Source organism: Mesoplodon bidens, assembly GCF_964165515.1.
Source record: "Mesoplodon bidens genome assembly, chromosome: 7".
Classification (NCBI taxonomy): Eukaryota; Metazoa; Chordata; class Mammalia; order Artiodactyla; family Ziphiidae; genus Mesoplodon; species Mesoplodon bidens.
The window spans coordinates 41,160,910-41,185,698 of NC_138164.1; the positions used below are offsets into that span (position 1 = coordinate 41,160,910).

General features: G+C 41.5%; 1 long non-coding RNA gene across 3 annotated transcripts in view; it reads left to right on the forward strand.

The window, feature by feature from the left end:
• The first annotated feature begins 1,894 nt into the window (after positions 1-1,894).
• Positions 1,895-24,789, forward strand: part of LOC308621105 — a 47,012-nt gene continuing 24,117 nt past the window's right edge. Inside the window, exon 1 of one of the 3 annotated variants that reach the window (XR_014016397.1) lies at positions 1,895-2,550. This is a non-coding gene — a long non-coding RNA (uncharacterized lncRNA). The remainder of the gene's footprint in view (positions 2,551-24,789) is intronic. The other 2 variants (XR_014016398.1, XR_014016399.1) reach the window with 2 other exon arrangements.

Consider the following 24,789-nt stretch of genomic DNA (forward strand, 5'->3'; position numbering starts at 1 on the left):
CTTCCCCATGTGTGCTCCCAGCAGCCAAGAGAATCTGTTTTTAAAAGACTTGGGGGAGGGGGGTAAACATACAAACAAGAGCAGAATGGATACTTTTTCAGAATGGGAATGGCTCTGTGTAACCCCACACCCAGGGAAACCACAGTCCTGACCTCTAACACCCTTGACGAGTCAGGCTTGGTCTGGGCTTGCGGACCCATGGAAGCTTCCCCATCCCCTCTTTCAGACCCTGTCTCTCCCTCGGCGTCTTTGTGAGAAGCACCCGGGGAAGTGGGACTGCTAGGCTGTACCGCTGCTAGAACTCCACCTGGGCTCCACCAGGCTCCAGCCCCCCGCCCTGTGCACCTCTCTGACCCTGAGGCACCTCAACTGGTAGGAGCATCATCACCTTCCCTCCCTGGACTTGTGACACTTAAGGGAGACACCAAAAAGACAAGCGTTTGGCTCCCTGGATGGCAAAGAGCAGGTGCTCAATTGTCATAAGTGTCCGTATCAGTGAGGGTTCTCCAGACAAACAGAATCCATAGGGTGTGTGTGTGTATATACACACACACACGTATATATGTACGCGCATACAAAAATATACAGCCGTGTATATATGCAGTATGCATACAGACATATACACATATAGTATATACAATACACACATACATATATACACACATATATAAAATACATCGTTTGTATACACACATGTATACAGTATGTATACACACATATACACACATACAATACACATATACACTATACATACACATAAAATGCATAGTTTGTATATATACAGTATGTACACATACATATAATATGCAATAGACACACCTAGGTACATATATATCATACATATATACACACATACAAAGATATTTAGGTGTGTATATATACAGTATACATACATATATAACATATGCATACATATAGGCACACATATACACCTACATATAAAAGCATGTAGCATAAAAATACATATGTACTGTATATATAAATTCATTGTATATATACATACATATATCATATATAAGATATATACACATACATATACACAATGTATACACACACATACACACCTATATTAAATATGCACATGTACATACACATATAAATACATATGCAAGTGTGTCTATATATACATATATACACATAATACCTATACAACATATACACATACAGGTATACAACATATATACCCACCTATATATAAATATACACTGTATACATACATACATACAGTGTACATATACTGTATATATACCACACCTATATATCAATATATGGTGTGTGTATATATACAGCATGTTCACATTTACAATATGTATACTATATATATACACATACATACATGTATACAATATATACACACACATATATAGGCTTGTATGTATACTGTATATAGTACACATATACTACAAACGCACGCACATATAAACGTGTATATATATATAATATGTATACACACATATACAAATTAATAGGCTTGTATATATTCAGTATTTTTACATATATAGTTTTGTTTTAAGGAGTTGACTCATGTGACCGTGAGGCAGGCAAGTCAGGGCAGGACTCTGGGCTGGAGACACAAGGAAGAGCTGATGTCCCAAGGCCACTGGAGGAACAGTTCCCTCTTTCTAGGGAACCTCATTTTTCTCTCCAGTCCTTCAACTGATGGACGAGGCCCACCCACGCCACGGCATTGACAATCTCCTTGACGCAAAGTGGACCAATTTCAGTGTTAATCTGTTCTGAAAAATACCTTCCTGACCACATCTGGAATAATGTTGTGGTTGCCGGGGCCCCACGCAGTGCGCACATGAGATTAACCATCCCCGTGGCGATGATGACACTTTATTTTCTCCCTTGACCATTGCCACTACTATTCCAATTAAAATGGCAGTGCCATGAGGGCAGGGCATTTCCTTTTTTGCCAGTACTGAGCGTCCGCGGTCTGGTGCCTAGCATAGGCTAAATACACGGCATTTTTGTGAACAGAAGCCGGGATTCCAGCTGTCATATTTAATGAGGAATTATAGTCTTCTTATTGGGGGGGGGTGTCACGGTACGTCAAGGGCGGGAGTCGAACCCGCCACCCCAGGCCCCGAGGGCTCTCCTCAGGTCCCCACTTCGGGCCGGTGGGGGTGGCCGGGGCAGCCGAAGACGTGCGTGCGTGCGTGCGTGCGTGCGAGCGGGCGAGTCCACGGGGTGGGCCGCGCGCGCCGCGAGTGGTTCGGCTGGGTCCCCGGCTCATTGTGCTCGCCTCACGCCGGCCCGAGTTCGCAGCAGCGCTGGAGGCTCCGGGCCTGTGACCACAAAGAGGGAGCCGGGGGCCGGACGGGAGCGTGGCGGCGGAGGCTGAGGCCCAGGCCAGGCCCCCTCCCCTCAGCCGCGGGCCTGCCCGCCTGCCCCGCCCCGGCCGGCGGCGCCGCGCCCCTCCCCCAACCGCCATACTAGCACGGTGCGGGGGCCGTGCACGAAGACGTGGGAGAGAAGCTGGAGCTGAGGCTGGAGTCGCTCGTGGGGGCCGAGCCCGCCGTCTGCCCGTGGCCGCTGCCGGTCTACGTAAGTGCCACCCGTCTCCTCCTCCCGGACCCCCGCCCCTCTTCCCCCACGGCGCGCGCTGAGCCCACCGAGAAACGGAGCGACTCGAGTCGCCAGACCTTCTTTGGAGCCCCCCTTCCCGCCCCGCCGTGGTTTTCCACGGCCGTTTCCAGCCCCCGCGCGCAGGGTGGGCAGAGGGGAGCCGGCGCCGGCCGGGGGCGCAGACTCGGCCGCGGGGACCCCGCGCTTCCGAGGGGCGCCCGAGCTGGTCTGCGGTTGGCTCTGCAGGGCTGGGGACCCCGGTCCCCCGGACCTGAACTGCCGGCGGGCTTGCCCTTCTGTACTTTAGGATTTGACATGTAGGGTTTCTTTTGCCTGGTAGTTTATTCTTAGCGCTGTCAACGTGCTTAGTTTTTTTTTTTTTTTTTTTTTTTTTTTTTGAGGGCACCCTTTCCTCCCTCTCTCCAGTTTTTTGTGTTTCTGTTTTGTTTTGTTAGGCATTTTGTCCCTCTGATCTTGAGTGGGTGGGCAGGCAGGACACTTGGAGAGGAGGCGTTCTGTTCCCTGATCTTGAGTGGCCTTTGGAAAATGACACGCCAAAGGGAAATTTACACAGGCGTCCGGTGATTCCAGAAACGGAGGGTGTCCGGCCAGGTGGGCGCCCGGACTCTCGTGCCCCGTGGCGGCGTGGTGCGCGTGTACCTTGTCTCAGGGTTTACGCTTGGGTCCCGCAGCCCACCTTCCGGAGGGAAAGCGCAGCGGGCGCCCTTTCGTGCGCTGGGCTTGCCGGGGACCGGCCTCCAGGCGACCCGGCGGGGAAGCCGGCGCGACCCGCCCCTCGCGCGGGCTCCGTGTGTGTCAGTTTTGTGGAAACTGTGTCGCGGTCGGGGTCGGGACGCTGGGACCGCCTGGGAGCCGATGTTGACTCCGAGCCCCGGTTCTCCGCAGTTATCTGAGGGTTTCCAGCCCTCCACTGCGCACTGGCGCTTTCTATTTTTGCCTTTCCTGTGCCCGGAGGCGTGGCTGAGCCTGGGCTCTGGCTTTTCCGGTTGGGTAACTCCAGGTGGCCCGGGTGGGCGGCCTGAGCAGCAGTGGGCAGGGCGGGGAGACATGCCAGGGGAGGGAAACTGAAAGTGGGGAGAACCTTCAGAACTCCAGCTGATCCACTTGCCTCGCCTCCCCGCCCCTCTTACTGCACTTGTCATGCACGGGATGGCTGGCCGGCACATTTTTCAAAATGTACTAATTTGTGTATCCTTAGTAGCCGTGAAGCATAGTTCACTTGTAGTGCACAGTTGTAGGAGTTTTGATCGCCATCAGGCGGCAGAGCAATCCTGTCATCCTATTTGCTGCCCTTTGGCGCCAGGGTGCCTCTAGCCTCTTGGCCACTAATCTCCTCTCTGTCCCTAAGGTTTTGGCTTTTCCAGAAGGTCAGATAAACGGAACAACAGCATGTAGCTTTTTGATTCTGGCTGCTTTGGCTCAGCAAAACCTATGCGAGATTCCTCCAGGGTTTGTTTTTTTGTTGTTGTTGTTTTAAATATTTATTGAGTTAGTTATTTACTTGGCTGTGCTGGGTCTTAGTTGCGGCACATGGGATCTTCATTGCCGCGTGCAGTATGTTTTAGTTGCGGCGTGGGGGATCTAGTTCCCTGAGCAGGGATGGACCCCGGGCCCCCTGCATTGGGAGTGTGGAGTCTTAGCCACTGGACCACCAGTGAAGTCCGTCATCCCTGTTGTTGCGGGTATGAGAAGCCACTCCTTTTTCTGGCTGTGTTGTATTCCATTTTCCGTTTGTCCATTGGCCTGCGGGTGGCAGGACTTGTGGGATGTTTCCAGTTTTGAGGGGATCAGGAATAAAGCTGCTGTAAACATCCCAGGGCAGGTTTCCATGTGAACTTGGGTTTTTACCTCACTTGAGAAAATACTCAGGAGTGGGACTGGGGTCTGTGCTAAGTGTATGTTTAACACCCCTTCTGCATCTTAGAAATTGGTATTTTTGAATATTGGAAGAGTTTAGAAGTCCACTGTGACCCAGCACCCAGGCACTTGAAACGAAGTTGAAAGTTCATCTGGAGATGGTCACGTTGTCGCCGTCACTGTCTTTTCTTCGAGGCAGAGCGAGGCCACAGATGTGTAACCCTTGTAAGGAAGGCCTCGTGTGTCCAGGCCCTGGCAGGACCTGGCTTTCTAGTGGTGGGCGGTTCTGCAGTGGAGAGCGTCTTTCCCTTGCTGGCCAGACCTCGCTTGGCAGGGTGCGGGATGTGCTGCCCACCTGGCCGGGCGCTCTTTCTGCCGGTCAGCAGCCGTTCCTGGTGTGTCTGTCCTACTACCAGGCAGGCGGTCAGGGGCCCTAGTGACGTGCTCAGCGAGCCGCAGCCTTCCTAAAGCTTTGCGGGTAATGTCTGCTACCCTCCCATTTCCCTGCTGAGGAATTTTGCTTTCTCATGGGAAGTGAGGGGCCAGTACTTTATACGAGTTCATATTTTGTGATGACTCGATGCTGAATACATTAAGAAAATGGGCTCCTTCCAGAAGCTTCACTTCTCAGAAGGTCAGATTTCGCATGTGACTGCACGTTTGAAATGAGTGAGCTTGTTTGTTCATGGATTCATTCATTCTGCAAACACCTCCTGGATATTTACAGTGAGTGTTCCAGGGGGCGTGGAGGACAGTAGGCAGTATTCTTTTTTTTTTTTTTGAATTTTATTTTATTTTTTTATACAGCATGTTCTTATTAGTCATCAGTTTTATACACATCAGTGTATACACGTCAATCCGACTCGCCCAGTTCAGCACGCCACCATCCCCACCCCCCACGGCTTTCCTCCCTTGGTGTCCATACGTTTGTTCTCTACATCCGTGTCTCAACTTCTGCCCTGCAAACTGGTTCATCTGTTTGAGACAGCTTTGTACTTCCCGCTTCCAGGGGCTCTCGTGTGGGCGCTGCGAAGCGGGGTTTTAGATAGTGCAAGGTGGAGGGTGGGCACTAGAACCGGTGCCCAGTGCCCGGGTGTGCGTGCGCTAGATGGGGCGTGCGGCCTAGGACTCCTGCCGGCTCGGTGACCCCGGCCGAGTGCTCTAAGGCTTCTAGGTCTCAGTGTTCTCATTTGTAGCGTGGGCTGAACAGGACTCACTCTCTTTGGAGGTTACAAGGTCGCACTGTGTTAATGCTTGTAGACTCTACAAAGTAGAACACTTAGCACAGTTTGGAGCATCGTTAATTGTTGCACAGATGTTACCTGGTCTGTTGAATGACTTTGCCTGGTACGCGCCAAAGCGATTAGGAAATTGGTATATCCCAGCTTCATTTCCTTTCCATTAAAACAGGGCTCAGGAAAAAAAATCTGTTTTTCAGTAGTCGTATCATATAGTGGAAAGAGCACTGGTGTGAAGGCAGCCTAGGGTTTGAATTCCAGGGCTTATGCTGTCTGTGGCCTGGGCAGGTTTCTTTTGCACTGCAATCCCCACACTTGTAAAATGACATTAAAAACCACTCTTTCTGTGGGTTCTTAGAATTAATTAAGCAGGTTATGTGTGCAAAGTATCCTGGCAGTTGAATGAGTTGTCAGAACCAAGGGCTGCTGGAGACGATGCTTCTGCCCTAGGTAATCTTCCCTTCTACTGGCCGGCAGGTAGACACAAGCACAGTAGTCAGTGCTCTGGAAGAAGTGAGTTCTGGTGCTACAGAGCACAGAATCTTTTTTTTAAATTTAATTATTATTTTATATTGGAGGTTAGTTGATGTACAATATTGTGTTCGTTTCAGGTGTACAGTAAAGTGATTCCGTTATACATATATCCATTCCTTTTCAGATTCTTTTCCCATACAGTTTGTTCCAGGCTATGGAGTGGAGTTCCCTGTGCTATGCAGTAGGTCCTTGTTGATGATCTATTTGATATAGAGTCGTGTGTCTATGTTAATGCCAAAGTCCTAATGTATCCCCCCCCCACCTTTCCCCTTTGCAGAGCACAGTATCTTGGAAGGGAAAGTTCAGGGTAGGCTTCTTGGAGGAGGTGCCATCCTTTCTAAGGATATGTAGAAGCTACTGGGGTGGCAGGAGGGAGCAGTGTGTGTCAAAGTTTGAGAAATATAAGAAAATATGGCAAAACTAAGGTATAGGACTGGAACTCAGGGTTTGGGAAAGAAATGAGAGTTGATACTGGAAACCTAATGGGGCCCAACAGAACGGGGCCTTGTTTGTCCTGTCAGAAGTTTAGATGTTTATCCTGAAGGCTGTGGGAAACCCTAAAGAACAGTGAGATGGACTTCTGGTTTAGAGACTTTCTCGGACCTCCATGTGCAAGGCACTTGATTGGGTGCAGGGTGAATTGTAATCTGAGGGTCCCACTTAAGTTATAAAAGGTTGGACTGGATTTTGCAGATCTGAGAGAGAATGGGTGGGGCCTGGTGACCAGTTAGAAAAGGGAGGGCAGCAAGCGTGGGTGACAGTTTACAGCTGCATCTTTTTGTGAGATACAGAGCACAGTAGGAAGGTATTGGGGGTGGGGAGAGGATCTTACTTCATCTTCAGTGCTTTAGAGGGGCCTGGTAGACAGGTCTGGGCCCAAGGTTCAGATCTGGGCTTTTGGGGAGGAGAGGTGTTTGAAGGCATGGGAGAGACTTAGGTTACCCACAAGAAGATCCAAAGAATCATAGGTCTGAGGGCTTTTTAAGTGGGTATACTGAGGAAGTTTATAAGCTGAAAGAAAGCAGCCAGCAGAGAAAGGGTGTGAGGATCTAGGAGAGGAAATGATTGTTCATTTGTTTTCAAAAAGCTGAATACTTACCGTGTGCCTGGCCCTTTTCCAGGATCTGGGGTTCTCACCATGTGTTACCTCTTCTGCAAGGACAGTTCAACTCCTCCCCTGGTGAAGAGAAGTCAGATTATACTTTGCATCCCATTCAGGTGTAGGAACTGTTCTGTACCTCTGAAGGGACTTTACTTAACCAGAGTAATAAGTTAGAAATCTAAAGAAATTAGAGCTGGAAGGGACCTTAAAAGCCACTGTACTTAATTTTGCCTAATATTTTACATTGATTGTAAGAAAAATGCAGAGCCCATTCTCTTCAGAATTCCTTCACTGAACTTTCTTTATGACTTTCATCCAGTGGGTCTATCTTGTAAATTTTGGCCTCCTCCTAAATTTGCTTCTTCATCCACATTACATTTTGCCCAGACTATGGCAGAAACTCCTGGATGGTTTCGCGGCCCCTGGTCTCAGTTCCTCTAAGTTCATCTGCCTACTCGGGTTGAGTGATCTTCTAACACGACAAGATATGCCTAAAATAATGCTGCTAATGGCTTGCCCACACAGAGTTAGTGCATACTAGCCGCCCAGCGTGTGCTCTGCACTGAGGCCTGTAATCTGAACTGTGCTTTGCCAAGCCTCCTGGGGCTCTTTGGCCCTGAGGAAGGGGAGCTTTTTGTGATCACTCGCTTTATCTAATTGGTCCTTCAGCAGCGGGGTGCCTTCTTCTAATCAGCGGAGGCACCCTTACTCAGCCAGTGGTAGCCCCAGGCCTCATCACCTGTGGGATACAAGCCATGCTCTCTCCCAGGCTTGCTTGGGCCAACATCTCTATTTTTATTTCTGTCTCTTCTCACACTTGGACCCCTGGTCTTTAGTCATCCCCACCTGCAGTATTTACAGTGCCCAGCAGGTGTCAGGCTTGAGTGTCTTTGCACAGGTGCTCCCTGTGCAGTTAATGCACCTCCTACTCCAACTCTGCATATCCTCATCTTTCTAGACTGTACTTCAGGGTTATCATGAAGCCGTCACTTAGATATAACTTTTGGCCTCCATAGGCACTTCTGTGCTTAAAGGTTATGGTTCTTTATCTCATGTGATTGAAATTTTGAGTTTATAGATCTTCCTCCTTAATGAGGCTTTAAGGACAGGAGTCATTTCTAATCCTTAGCACAGAGCAGATGCTTTTTAAAGGTGATAAAATGTATGGTTTAAATGACTCATTTTACAATAATTTTGCTGTAGCTTCCGATAGAAATAAAGTTTCCAGATGTTGTGTTCCTGCAATAAGAAATAAAGATGTGACCTTCCAGTTGTGTAAAGCCCATCAATGCTGTGCAAGTGCATCAGGTGCGCTAAGGAACGTGGAGCCAAGTGGGCTAGTTGTGAGAGAGAGAGACTTAACTATGTTAACAAAGGTAAGCCTTCATTGTGTCCTGCCAACATTTGATAGTTGCTTTTGGGCAAACTAAAGCAATAAAATTTTAAACTGTTCCTCCCCATTAAAGGGATTGACTATTTGGCCACTTTGGTGCACCTGTGTCCTGCGAATTGTCCAGTTGGAGATGGAGGTTTAGGAAGTGAGTTTCAGTCTTGTTTAAGTCTCTTCCCATCAGACTGGTCTCGTGATTTCCTACGCACCATGTTACTTCCTGTCTACCTTTCCTTGGTGTTGTTCATGCCTGGATTGTCTCCTGTACCTGCTCAAACCTTGGTCCATTCTCATTTGTACCATGGAAGTTTGTCATGCCGGATACTGTCAGAACTCATTTTACTTAAGTTTGTGTTAAGGTGCAAAGCACACGTTTTGTATATTATCTGTTTTTTGTGTTTGTTTATATTTTTATGGTTTCTCTTCAAGAAATATTATGAGTAGGGAAATAACAAGATGTAAAGAGCAAAAAAGTCATCATTCTCTTTTAAGTTGTTAGAACATCTACCTGCAATCATACTGCACTGTGGTATGTGTTAAAATAGGAAATTTATGTCATGTCCTGTAGGAGCAGGAAAGTCAGTGGTGTTAGTGAGGGTGTGTCATGGAAGTAATCACTAAGCAGGTGACTGCTGGTTGGGGTCCTGAAACATTAGTGTGTGTTCCCTGTGTCCAGTAGTGGTCTGGAGAGGTCAGGAAGCCTGCCTTTCAATTTGAGGGAACAGAGGGTTTGAGGTCCTCTCTGTTCTATTGCTCTAGTATAGTATACTGCATAGCAGCTCATAAAATACTGTGTTTATAGTTGATATTTAAATCGTTGATTGATCATCAAGATTGGGATGTATCATTGGAAATGAAAATAGGAAGAGTCTTATGCTTTTTAGGTTTTTCCTTTTTTTCCGATGTCTCAGAAGGCTCTTTGACGGGGGACTTTTTATTCTCCCATACAATTGCATGAATACTTATACCCTGGCACTTATTTTAATGTCATTTTCTATTTATAAATGTCTCTGAAACACATACTGTAAACTTTTTGAGGGTAATGACCATGGCCATTGATGACACATCTTAAATGTGCATCGTGTTAATGCTTGAGTGTCAGGTGGTCTACCATCAGTGCTTCCTTCTTTCACCCAGTTTTCTTCCTCATTTCCTTCTCCAAATTTGTCTCATTTTTCTACTCTCCCTTTTGCTTCTCTATTCTTGCTTTCTCTTTCCCATTTCATGTGTCATTCTTCTTCTTCTTCTTCTCCTTCTGACTTCATTATTATGGCCAACCAAAACCTTTTCCAGGATTGTCTCTATCTTCCTTTCCTCTTCATTGCCATCCACAAACTCTTAGAGAATATTCTTGCTTGACTCCCTTACTTCCTAGCATACCCATGTACTTCCTGGTCACTTTAGAACATTGAAAAGGGTTGGAATTTTTAAAAATAGGTAATTATAATCAGTCTTCTTTCATCTCTGGCATAAGACTCTTCTTCCTCAATCTGACCATTCTTAAATCTAGAAGTACTCCAGCTCATTGGTCTCCCTTACCCCCATGTTTAGGCCAAAGAACTTGTGAAACCTTAGCCCTGTTTAATACTTGAATTTATCAAAACATAAGAGGGCTAATTCTGCCTAAGGGCACCAAAGAAGAATAAAGATGCCACAAATAAATGTTTAGTCCAGATTTATAATGGACTCTTAAGTGCCTAGTTGAGTGCTAACCGTTAACTCACTTGAACACCAGGGAGGTCATGACACAAACTAACATGTTAATTGTAAAGACACTTCACTTCACCATTCCTCAATGTAGCTGATAAACTGCATCCAGTTAGCTTAAATAACATGAATGATGAATTTCCCTGTGTATATAAATCTGGAGTTTCTAAAGTTTTCTTTTTCCCTTTGTACAACTACTGACTGCCACCTCGCTTGGTCAGTGCAATAGGAAATGATGACTAAGAAACACATTGTCTCAATATCAGTGGACATAATGTCCTAGTAGTCTATAAAAATCTCAAAATTCTTAATCTAAAAGGTAGGTCTGCCAATCTTATATCCTTTTCCTTTGTTAACATAAGTATCCAATCTATGAAGGTCTCAGTTTCCTTACTTAGAATATGAGGTGGATAGATTTGCTAATATCTAGGGACCTTTCCAATTTTAATATTCCCTAGTTATAAGGGCTGAGCCAAATACAATGGCTCCCTTAATCATTAACCTCGCTCATGATGAAAGTTATCAGCAAGTTCTACTTGTAAGAGATCAAACATTCATATCCATGTATATTGTAGCACATTGACTTTTACAGAACTCCAAGTAACACAACATAGTTACATTCATAGACTTAAGGTCACCGTGGTATACTTTACAATTTTTCTTTTCCCTAGGAAGGAAATGTAGATCCCTAGGAAGGGATTTCTTTCTCTGCCTTTCAGTAATGTAAGCCTTTTATTATCTCTTGGATCCTAAAAATGGGTAGGGTTTTGGCAGGTGGAGCTTAGGACAGACATTCCAGGTGACAGGGACAACAGGAGAAAGGGCAGAAGGAAGAATGGATTTTCAGAAAGAGTTGATATCTTACATGATGAGAGCAGCGTTTCACAATCTCTGTCCTGCAGAACACTGGTTTTAGATGATGTTAATGTAGTTACAAGACAGAAGCATTTGGGAAGAGCTGTACTCTACATCCCGACATGAAATTCAAGTTTCACTTTGTTACATTACATACTCTGAAAAGTTTTGGAGGAAGGAATTGATTTATTTTTGTTCAATTCAATCTTACTCACAGTTACTTGACAAACCTATATTCAGCTGATGGGACTGTATTTTGTGAAAGGCCAGTCGGAGAAATGGTGAGATGGAGCTTAGGCTATTTCTCTGTTGGGACAGGCATGTGATTATTTTTCTTATAATTCTTTACTGTTTGTCCTAACAACTGTTACTTTGCAGGCGTCAGTTTTTTTTTGTTTTTTTTTTACATCTTTATTGGAGTATAATTGCTTTACAGTGTTGTGTTAGTTTCTGCTGTGTAACAAAGTGAATCAGCTATATGCATACATATATCCCCAGGATTCAGTTTTAAGCCCTCTGTTTTTATCTGAGTTACTGGGACTCTTAGAAAGCTCAAGAATCCTGGAGTCTTCATCTGTGATGTAGTTTCCAGAAGCTCCTGGCACTTACCACTATTTCCTCTTGATTCTTTTCCTCCGACTTCAGACTTCTTACAATTATGAGCTGATGGTTTTCTCAGCCTCTAGTGTCAAAACCAGCTACCTCACTCATCTTCATTGTCTCAGTTACAAGGTGCAATATTTCCCATGTTTATATGCGTCAAAATAGAAGTCAGGGATTGATACATAGCATATGCGTAATTAAAATTGTATTTCTTTTTTTTCTTTGTTCAAAGGTATCCAAACACTGGCCAAGTTCTTAAATTGAAAGTAGAGTGATCTAACTTATTCAGCTCATCCAACCATCAATATTGAATATTTGTCTTTTTTCTTACACATATTTCTTGTATTCCAATTGTGACATTCTAGAGCACAGTGAGTACATTTATAACTTATTACTGCATTACTACCTTGGCTATTCCTTGACCAAAATTTACTTCATACAACTGACAGCCTAATTAACCTACTAGAGTTTTTTGTTTAATGTACGCATATATTAAAAAAACTCTAGTAGGTTAACTGCATTGCTAATAACTGAATTTTTTTTTTTTTTTTCTCTTTTTTTTTTTTTTTAATTAGTTTCTGCTTTATAACAAAGTGAATCAGTCATACATATACATCTGCATCTAATAACTGAATTTTTACATCTCTATGCACCCATGTATCCAACACCAGATCAAGATATTATAAAATATTTCTAACACCCTACACGGTTCTCTGTTACTTCTTTCTGTTCCATACTCTCCCAGGGCAAGACCTAAGCTGACCTCTATCACCATATATGACATACGTGGAAACACACAGTGTGTATTCTTTGGTATCTGGCCTCTGGTTACATATCATTATATCAGTAGTTTATTCTTTTATTGTGTTTTCCTGATTTTTTTAAACCTAGACATTCATACAGTGTCAAAGTACCACTGAGTTCTTCATATTATTATGCTGATCTCCATCTTCAGGGGCTTTCTACAGTCTTCCATGTGTCTTTGCACCTACTTTCTCTTCCGTCTAATTATGTTTCATTTAACCAACCTCAGCCAGCCTTCCCCCATATTCCCCAACACGTAGCACTCCTGTGTTCAGCCAGTTTTGTCCCCTATTCCATAAGCCCTTTGTGCCATTCCTGACACTGTGCCTGTTCCCTGCCCGGAAGGCCTGTTCCCTACCCTCTATATACTTGTTCAAGACTCAGTTTAAATGCTACCTGTTCTGAGAAGTCTTCTCAGAAGAAGCCAGTACTTTTTGGAATCCTTCTTTAATGAAATCCCATAGCAAGTGTAATCTGTCCTCCCTGATCTGGTAATTAATTATCCATTGTTCCTATCATATAGTGTTTGTTTTCCTTGTGTGCTGTTATTATTTATTGAAGCAGATTACAGTGACTTGAACCAGGAACTGGGTCATTTTCCTCTTCATTTTAGTGCAAGTTTCTGTGATAAACTCTTTTTCCCTCACTTCCCATTCACCCTCAGCAGTTGTTAAACATGAAGTACAAGTGAAACTTATTGGTTAACAGGTTTTTGTGGTCCTTGGTTCTGGTCCCTAGGTCTAAGCTGCACTTCTGTAGTGCTAATTTGACTGATTTCTTATTGTCACATAACTCAGGCATTAACTAAATCCTTACAAATTTAGCTACATATAAGATAGTATTAAAAAAACCCAGTGGATATCAAAAGTTTTGGCCTGGAGGAGAGTGTTGTATGAGTCCTAGTTTGGTGGGGCTCACACTTAATGATCGAGCCTTCCAATATTCCACTGTAAGTAAGAAAGAGGTATATGGTTAATATTTAGCAGTGTTGATAAAAAGAAGAGAGAAAGGGACGATAGATACTTTGAGGGCCTTTTGGAATTCATGAACAATTATGATTGGATGAGGAAAAAGAAGAACCGAGGGCTAACCTCCCACAAGTGAAATCAGGAAAGAGAGAAGGGCTCATCTGGTATGCAGGTAGAGAGGTTTGACCTACAGAATCTTAGAAAACCTCAACAATCTGAGCAGCGTTGGCAAGAGGCAAACTAAAGGGCTAACAAAAGTCTGCAAAAGTCTCACACAAAGAACTCTGGCATGGTGTTCATCATCTAGCTAATCCTAACATGCAGACATTTATGAGAGTAAAGTCAGGTCTTTACCAGAGTGGGTTTCTTATTTGGGCAACTGGGTCAAATGAAGAAAGGCAGGTGTAGGCTGCCAGAGTAATAAATAAGGAGAGGAAAAACAAAAAGAATGAGACATATGATTCATCAGTGATTTCCCCCCAGTATTCTTAGTCTCCAGCTTATCTCCATCTTACTGCTAACGCAGGAACTAGACCGAACAGTGAGGTAAAAGGTCTCTACAGAAACTGAGGTAATATAGAAAATAAAAAAATAAAACATAACATTGTCAATTTTCTTCCTAGGGGTAATTGAGATGGTAGTTCAATAATAACATAAGATGAGGGGAAGTCTAAAGAAATTTTAGAAAAGCTGGATAGAGTAAGAAAACATCTGTTCGCTGCCATCTGAATGTTAGAGAGACACCAAGACGTGGGCCAAGTTGTGGAGAGAAGGGAAACAAATACACAAGCTTGACATTTGGTGCAGCTTTTCTCCTTGGGGCATTTGCTGATTCAAATCTTACAGCCTACGAACTGAAAAGCCAAGGAGTTCAAAAGACTCTAAGCACAGAAGCCAATGGGCAACAGCTCAAGCTAAAGGCAACAACTAATGGAATGACAAGCTAAGTGTATCTTTAGTCTCACAGGGCTGCGGGAGCCATTACATTTAAAGCCTAACAAATACAAGGGTAGTTGGGAATAGGGAGAATCCAAACTTTCACATGGTAATCCCAAAGGGCAACACCCGTAGAGGAAGGACAAGACAGGAATAGACCAACCTTCACACAGACTGAAAAACGGCTTTGAATGAGCTCAAACGGAGAATGGACTAAGGTTACCAGTCCCTATAGTAACTGTCTGCCATGGGCCAAAGTAAATCTTTTCAAGAGAAAGATAACAACATCCAGAATGTGGAGGTATCTTTATAGTTTCCTAAAATAAGTTAAGCCCAATTTTAGTATAAAAAATAATTGGACATAACCAGGAAAAAGACTAAATGATCAAAAGTTCAAAAAAAGAAAGAAAGAAAAAAGACAACAGAAATAGACATAGGAGGACAAGAGTTAGCAGGCCTTGGTTAAAAAAAAAGCAACAAAACTACTATGGTTAAACAAAGAAAATAGGCACATGGCAAATAAGCATATGAAAAGATGCTACACATTCCATGTCATCAGTGAATTTTGAATTAGAACGATAATGAGATACCACTACACACCTATTTAAATGGCTAAAATCCCCAAACTGAAATACCGAAGTTGGTGATGATGCAGAACAATTGGAATTCTCATTTGTGGCTAGCGGGATACTTGGCAGTTTCTGACAAAATAAACGTACTTTTACCATACAGTGATCTAGTAATCCTGCTCTTTGGTATTTACCCATAGGAACGGAAAAGTTATGAAAGTAAGAGCCTTTACAGTGAGAAAATTCTATGATTCTATGGTTTTTCAACTCATTAATTTGTGTAGTTCATCCATTTTACTCATTGTATACACTTAAGTATATTGTTCCTTGAAATGGCCATTCAAAGTTGTTTCCTGTGCCACACACTATGAATGTTAGGGTTGGTCCTGTGTAAATCTTACCCCCATTGATTTAGTATTATCCCTAAACAAGCAACTTTCTTCCATAAGGAAACAAAAAAGAGGTTCAGAAATGTCCAAACTTAAGTTTTTATAAAACTGTGTTATCAAATCTTATTTATCAAAAAACTTCAGGGCCTCCCTGGTGGCGCAGTGGTTGGGAGTCCGCCTGCCGATGCAGGGGATACGGGTTCGTGCCCCGGTCTGGGAGGATCCCATATGCCGCGGAGCGGCTGGGCCCGTGAGCCATGGCCGCTGGGCCTGCGCGTCCGGAGCCTGTGCTCCGCAACGGGAGAGGCCACAACGGTGAGAGGCCCGCATACCGCCAAAAAGAAAAAAAAAAAAAAAAAAAAAAAAACTTCAAACATAGCAGTATGAGTTCCCATATACCCTTTACTCAGCTTCCCCAAATGTTAACATTTTCTATTACTAGAGTATAATTATTGAAAGCAGAAAGTTTACATTGTCACAATGCTACTAATGATTTATAGACTCGTATTCAAATATTGCCTATTATCTTGCGGTCCAGATTCAAATCTAGGATCCCTTATTGCATTTGCTTGTCATATCTCCCCATTCTTCTCTAATCTAGGATAGTTCCTCAGTCTTTTTTTGTCTGTTATGACCTCGAACTAATGGAAAATCTTAGCCAGTCATTTTGTAGAATTTTTCTCAAATAGGGTTTGTTTGATATTTTCTCATGGTTAGACTGAGGATATGTATTTCTTGACAAGAACACTTCAGGAGAGATATTATGCCATTTTCAGTACATATTAGAGGTACAAACAAATCTGTATGTCTCACTACTGGGGATGCTAACTTTGATGACTTAGTTATAATGATAGCTGCAAAATCACTGTTTTTCCCTTTGTAATTATTTGAGATTGTTCAAATATTCTGCTTCTTGTTTAATTTTCCCATACTAATTTTAGCATCCATCAATAATTTTTGACTCCACCCATTACTGTGGTGTTTGATGATTGTTCATTTTCTATCCCCATCATTCCCTCTACATTTATTAACTATAATTTGAGTATAAGAAAGAGCTGTTCTTCTCCTTCATTTATGTATTTATCTGGTTATTTGTTCATATATATACATACATCAGTGTGAACTTGTGGATAATTATTTTATTCTACGGGTTAAAATTTATTACTATCATTAATAGTTTTGTTTCTCAAAGTGTTCCATATTTGGTCACTGGTACTCCTTCCAGCTGTCTCCTATATTTTTCCTACATGGCCATACAATTGTTGGAGTAATATCTTACTTTCTGACACCACAAAGTGCTCCAGACCCATCTTTTACTTTCCTCTGTCTCAGCCTTGAATCAGTCATTTCTCCATGGAGTTCTTGTTCCTTGCATTAATAATGGTATTCAGAAACCAGAATCTTGGTATGAGGTGGATTTATCACTATCCAAGCTACCTCATTGTGTTTTCAGCAGAGAGAGCTAAAAATATATATACGAATACATAAAAATATACAAGTATCTCTATTTTCATATTATCTATCTGGGTGTGTGTGTATATACACACACGTGTGCACGCACACACATTATCATCTGTCTATCTACATATATATATATAACTTCAAATTGATATATGAATTCAAATGGATACCTTGATTCCAATCCAACAGCACAGGGTTTATTCTAGCCTCCCTTACCCTTTCCTTATTTGTCACTCTTTAACAATTAGAAACCTGATTCTCATTATTTGCAGTCTATTCATTTGCTCAATTCTGGAATACACATAAAATATTTAAAAATCATTAACCTGTACACGTGTGAAAAATAAATTTACTAACAAGTTCAATATTTGTGTACATTTCTTTTTGTCTTTAGCTTTTCAGTATATATTGTGCATGGTTAATCACAGTATATTAAAATACTGTTTTCCAAAGTTACTTAGGTTAGCTCTTTCCCACCTCCTTCAGTGTGTTTTTTTTTCTTCTGCAGTGTGAGAAAATCTAGTACTTTGTGTTCAACTCAGACTACCAAACCAGAAGTTCTAGCAGAAAAGGTGATAATCCATATGTGCAATAAGATCCCCAGGTGATTCTTTTCATTGGAGAAATATGAGGAACACTGCTTGACGTCTCTACAACTAAGATGTCTAAAATGAAACTTCAATGATTCCTTCTTCCAAACTTTTCCATCCTGCAAATCTTTTCTTCCTCAGTGAATGGTGCCATGATTCACACAAAAAGTAACTCCATGCAAAAACCTGGGAATGATCCTCAGTTCCTTCCTTTTGTTCACTTTCTGCATAGACTGCATCATTAGGTCCTCTGGAATCTCATCTCTCTCTCTCTCATCACATATATAATGTTTCTCTTCATCTTCATTGCCACCGTCTTAGCCACTACCATTTCTCCTTTGCTCTACTTGAACAGCCTAGTATCTACACAACTATCTTTTCATTTAATTGCTTTCTCTTGCATCTAAGATAAAGTCAAAATCCTTAGCCTTATAGATTCTGGTCTTGCCTTTTCTTGTAAGTTGTATTTTCATACTTATAAGCACAGGCACACTCTCACACACACACACACGTATAGTTGGTATTGTTAGTTTAGGTTTTGTTTGCCCTCCCATCCTAGCATGAGAAAATTAAGAAACAAAGTCAAACCAAAAAAAACACTTTAAAAATAAATTTGAATAATATCCTTTCCCTCCAGAACATTTCTCTAAAGCAGTATTATCATTAATGGCAGTACAGACCAGAATTTTTTCCCTTAGACATAAAGGCATGGTGAAGAAGTCTCATTAAAAACTGGAATCTAAGCTTTCAATGTCAAATTCTGTCCCTAATTTTCTGCAGTAAGCCATAATGATTAAAGTATAGGAATCTGAATCAGAGGTCTGGTTTAGTATAATCTTTTTTGTAATAAGCTTTGTACCTTAGACAAGTCATTTATCTCTCCGTTCCTTAATTTCTTCATTTATAAACGGAGATGTTAAGAGTATTGATATTCAAGGCTAATGAAAAAAGAATGCATCTAAGTACTGTATCAAACACTTTAAAAAGTAACCAGTTCAGGTTCTCTGCCCATTTTTAAATTGGAATATCTGGGGTTTTTTGATATTAAATTGTATGATTTCTTTAGATAATTTGGATATTAACTCCTTATCAGATATATCATTTGAAAAAATCTTTCATTCAGTAAGTTACCTTTTCATTTTGTGATGGTTTTCTCCTCTCTGCAAAAGCTTTTCAGTTTGATATAATGACACTTGTTTAATTTTACTTCTGTTGGCCATGCCTGAGGAGATAGACCCCCCAAAAATATTGCTAAGATCGATGTCAATGTATTTTTCCTAGGGGTTTTATGGTTTCAGGTCTTAAATGTGAGTCTTTAATCCATTTTAAATTTATTTTTATATATGGTATAAGGAAATAATTCAGTTTCACTCTTTTGCAGGTAGTTGTCCAATTTTCCTAACACCATTTATTGTCTTTATTTCATTGTATGTTCTTGCCTCCTTTGTTGTAGATTAATTGATCACGTAACTGTGGGTTCATTTCTGGGCTCTCTATTCCACTGACCTATGTGTCTGTTGTTATGCTAATACCATACTGTTTTGATTACTATAGCTTTGTAGTATAGTCTGAGATCAGTGCATGTCATACCACCAGGTTTGTTTTTCTTTCTCAATATAGCTTTGGTTATTGGAGGTTTTTTGTTTGTTTGGATGATTCTATACAAATTTTAGGATTATTTGTTCTAATTCTGTGAAAAATACCATTGGTATTTTGATAGGGGTTACATTGCTTTGGGAATACATACAAATGACCAAAAGACACATGAAAAGATGCTCAATATCACTAATCATCTGGGAAATGCAAATCAAAACCACAGTGAGATATCACCTTACACCTGTCAGAATGGCCATCATCCAAAAGGGAACCCTTGTGCACTGTTAGTGGGAATGTAAATTGGTGCAGCCACTATGGAAAACAGTACAGAGGTTCCCCCAAATGTTAAAAATAGAATTACCATATGATCCAACAATTGAACTTCTGAGTATCTATCCAAAGAAAACAAAGACACTAATAAGAAAGGATGTATGCACCCCTCTGTTCATTGGAGCATTACTTATACTAGCCAAGATATGGAAGAAACTAGTGTCCATAAATAGATGAATGGATAAAGAAGATGTGGTGTATATATACACACATATATAATGAAATATTACTTAGTCCTAAAAAAGAATGAAATATCTTCACTTGCAACAACATGGATTGACCTAGAGTACTAGGTGTGCTAAGTGAAATAAGTCAGACAGAGAAGAACAAATACTGTATGATTTCACTTATATGTGAAATCTAAAAAAGAAAACAAAAGAGAAACAAACTTGTAGATACAGAGAACAAACTGGTGATTACTAGAGGGGAAGGGGGATGGGGACTGAGAGAAATAGGTGAAGGGTATTAAGTGGTACAAATTTCCAGTTATAAAATAAATGTCTTGGGGATGCAATCTACTGCATAAGGAATATAGTCAATAATACTGTAATAATTTTGTATGGTGATATATGGTTACTAGACTTATCATGGTGACCAATTCAAATGTATTTAGATGTTGGATCAGTATGTTGAACACTTGAAACTAACATAATATTGTATGTCAACTCTACTTCAATAAAAAAGTGACCAGTTAACATTAATTGGTATTATAATTACATTTTCTCTTCATAAAGGCACATTTTATTGATTTTTTCATTATAAAGTATAAAAGTACCTTTTACTTTCAAGATGAGTTCTAAGATTACTTGTTAATGTTAATATGGTAATTTAAAATACGTCTAGATATAATTTAATTTTAATTGCCTAACACAAATATGTCTGATATTCACCATTATGAGTTCAAACCTTTTAGTAAAGATGTCAAATGAGTCACCAAAACATTTTTGTTTATTGCCTCTCATTGAACCCTAAATGCTAACAAGACTTTTTGTTGGAATGAGGGATCAAAGTTTTATACTCTTTAAGAACTAATGCCATAGCTTTTTTATTTTTATAAATAAAGCTCTTTCTGTTTACTTTGTAGTGTACAATTTTTGACTGGCCTGGAAAGAGAAAAATTATTCTTTGGGCTGACAAAAATGATAAAGAGGCTCATTGCTGATGAAGGGAAGAAGACAAAGAAGAATAGAGAAAGAAGGATTAGTTCCTCTTTCAAAAGGGAGTAAGATACTAGAGCTTTCTGCAGGGAAACTGAAGCACACCTTTCTTTCTGAGATTTGAAAGGAAGAGATGCCCTACATTTAAATATCTAGAGTATATCTTCCATTTAAAAATGAACCTAGCTATCTTTCTGTTTTTGTGCCAGTACCATACTGTCTTGATTACTATAGCTTTGTAGTATAGTCTGAAGTCAGGGAGCCTGATTTCTCCAGCTCCGTTTTTCGTTCTCAAGATTGCTTTGGCTATTCGGGGTCTTTTGTGTTTCCATACAGATTGTGAAATTTTTTGTTCTAGTTCTGTGAAAAATGCCAGTGGTAGTTTGATAGGGATTGCATTGAATCTGTAGATTGCTTTGGGTAGTAGAGTCATTTTCACAATGTTGATTCTTCCAATCCAAGAACATGGTACATCTCTCCATCTATTTGTATCATCTTTAATTTCTTTCATCAGTGTCTTATAATTTTCTGCATACAGGTCTTTTGTCTCCTTAGGTAGGTTTATTCCTAGATATTTTATTCTTTTTGTTGCAATGGTAAATGGGAGTGTTTCCTTGATTTCACTTTCAGATTTTTCATCATTAGTATATAGGAATGCCAGAGATTTCTGTGCATTAATTTTGTATCCTGCAACTTTACCAAATTCATTGATTAACTCTAGTAGTTTTCTGGTAGCATCTTTAGGATTCTCTATGCATAGTATCATGTCATCTGCAAACAGTGACAGCTTTACTTCTTCTTTTCCAATTTGGATTCCTTTTATTTCCTTTTCTTCTCTGATTGCTGTGGCTATAACTTCCAAAACTATGTTGAATAAGAGTGGTGAGAGTGGGCAACCTTGTCTTGTTCCTGATCTTAGTGGAAATGATTTCAGTTTTTCACCATTGAGGACGATGCTGGCTGTGGGTTTGTCATATATGGCCTTTATTATGTTGAGGAAAGTTCCCTCTATGCCTACTTTCTGCAGGGTTTTTATCATAAATGGGTGTTGAATTTTGTCGAAAGCTTTCTCTGCATCTATTGAGATGATCATATGGTTTTTCTCCTTCAGTTTGTTAATATGGTGTATCACGTTGATTGATTTGCGTATATTGAAGAATCCTTGCATTCCTGGAATAAACCCCACTTGATCATGGTGTATGATCCTTTTAATGTGCTGTTGGATTCTGTTTGCTAGTATTTTGTTGAGGATTTTTGCATCTGTGTTCATCAGTGATATTGGCCTGTAGTTTTCTTTCTTTGTGACATCCTTGTCTGGTTTTGGTATCAAGGTGATGGTGGCCTCGTAGAATGAGTTTGGGAGTGTTCCTCCCTCTGCTATATTTTGGAAGAGTTTCAGAAGGATAGGTGTTAGCTCTTCTCTAAATGCTTGATAGAATTCGCCTGTGAAGCCATCTGGTCCCGGGCTTTTGTTTGTTGGAAGATTTTTTATCACAGTTTCAATTTCAGTGCTTGTGATTGGTCTGTTCATATTTTCTATTTCTTCCTGATTCAGTCTTGGCAGGTTGTGCATTTCTAAGAATTTGTCCATTTCTTCCAGGTTGTCCATTTTATTGGCATAGAGTTGCTTATAGTAATCTCTCCTGATCTTTTGTATTTCTGCAGTGTCAGTTGTTACTTCTCCTTTTTCATTTCTAATTCTATTGATTTGAGTCTTCTCCCTTTTTTTCTTGATGAGTCTGGCTAATGGTTTATCAATTTTGTTTATCTTCTCAAAGAACCAGCTTTTAGTTTTATTGATCTTTGCTATCGTTTCCTTCATTTCTTTTTCATTTATTTCTGATCTGATTTTTATGATTTCTTTCCTTCTGCTAACTTTGGGATGTTTTTGTTCTTCTTTCTCTAATTGCTTTAGGTGCAAGGTTAGGTTGTTTATTCGAGATGTTTCCTGTTTCTTAAGGTAGGATTGTATTGCTATAAACTTCCCTCTTAGAACTGCTTTTGCTGCATCCCATAGGTTTTGGGTCGTCGTGTCTCCATTGTCATTTGTTTCTAGGTATTTTTAAATTTCCTCTTTGATTTCTTCAGTGATCACTTCGTTATTGAGTAGTGTATTGTTTAGCGTCCATGTGTTTGTATTTTTTTACAGCTCTTTTCCTGTAATTGATGTCTAGTCTCATAGCATTGTGGTCGGAAAAGATACTTGATACAATTTCAATTCAAACAAAATTTTTTTTTAGCTAAGTAGTATTCCATTGTATATATATATATCACATCTTCCTTACCCATTCATCTCTTAATAAACACTTAGCTTGGTTCCATATGTTGTCAATTGTAAATAATGCTGCCATGAACATTAGGGTGCATATATCTTTTCAAATTAATGTTTTTTGGTTTTATTTTTTTCGATATATATCCAGGAATGAAAATGCTGTGTCATATGGTAGTTCTAATTTTTTTACAAGTTTATTGGAGTACAGTTGATTCACAATGGCGTATTAGTTTCTGCTTTATAACAAAGCGAATCAGTTATACATATACACCTGTTCCCATATCCCCTCCCTCTTGTGTCTCCCTCCCTCCCACCCTGGACCCCTCTTTACCGCTTCCCAGCAGGTGCACTGTCCTCTCCCTGCTGGACTCTCCCTCTCCCTCCCATTCCTCTTCCACGGCCTGGTGGGAGAGTGGGGAGAGGGACAAGGAAACTTAGGGGAAGCAGCAACGTTTCAGCCTTATAAGAGTGAGATAATGGCTTCCGTGGTGGTGCAGTGGTTGAGAGTCCACCTGCCGATGCAGGGGACACGGGTTGGTACCCCGGTTCGGGAAGATCCCACATGCCGCGGAGTGGCTGGGCCCATGAGCCATGGCCGCTGAGCCTGCGCGTCCGGAGCCTGTGCTCCGCAACGGGAGAGGCCACAACCGTGAGAGGCCCGCGTACCCCCCCCAAAAAAAATAAATAAAGAGTGAGATAAGTATGTAAAAAAAGATCCCAGGTACATCGACTCAGTGGATTAAAAAGTTACGTTAAAACACGCAATTTGGCAAAGCTCTTTGGCTGAATGTTTACTGACACTGCGTTCAGAATTCTGTACTGGGGGAGTACACGTCCGCTCCCCTCAGGCACCTTTGAGTCCAAGAGCCATTCGGAGAAGCTAAAATCATAGAAAACTACAGGTGCTCACGCACCCTTCAAAGGGTGTCTACAAACACACACACACACACACACACACAAAGGGCACCTTTGGATGTCACAAAGTCCATGGATTATCCAAAGCCTGCCCCTTGATTCCAGTTAAGAAGTTCTAGTCTACTTATCAAAATCTTGAGAATGTGGTATCACTGTTGACCCAGAGATTTCACTACCTGAATAAAAATGTCACATGTACAAAATACTAAATGGAAAAAACTCCAGTTCAACACAGATTATTTTTCTGAATAAAAATGTCACATGCACAAAAAGACTAAATGGAAAAATTTCCAATTCCAGACAGGTTATTTTTCTATGAGGGTAGGAAGTATATGGTAGCCGAGATGCAGAGAAGAAAATAGCCAACTCAGGGTCATGCAGTGTCACTGCAAGCTTCTTCTGAACCTCCCAACTCGTACTTCCACTCCTCCCCTTGGGGTCTGAGTCTTGCTTTTTTTCTTGGGTTTCCCTGGTGGCACAGTGGTCAAGAATCCGCCTGCCGATGCAGGGGACACAGGTTCGAGCCCTGGTCCGGGAAGATCCCACATACCGCGGAGCACCTAACGCCCGTGCGCCACAACTACTGAGCCTGCAAGCCATAACTCCTCAGCCCGCGAGCCACAACTACTGAGCCCACGCGCCTAGGGCCCATGCTCTGCCGCAAAGAGAAGCCACCTCAATGAGAAGCCTGCACACTGCACCGAAGAGTAGCCCCCGCTCGCCGCGACTAGAGAAAGCCTGCGCCCAGCAACGAAGACCCAACGCAGCCGAAAATAAGTAAAACAAAAATCTTAAGGAAGGAAAACAAGAATTCTCATTGTTGTGCAACCATCCCGACCATCCATCTCCAGAATGTTTTCATCCTGTCCAAGTGAAACTCTGTCCCCATTAAACACTGACTCCCCACCCCCCTCCCAGCCCCTG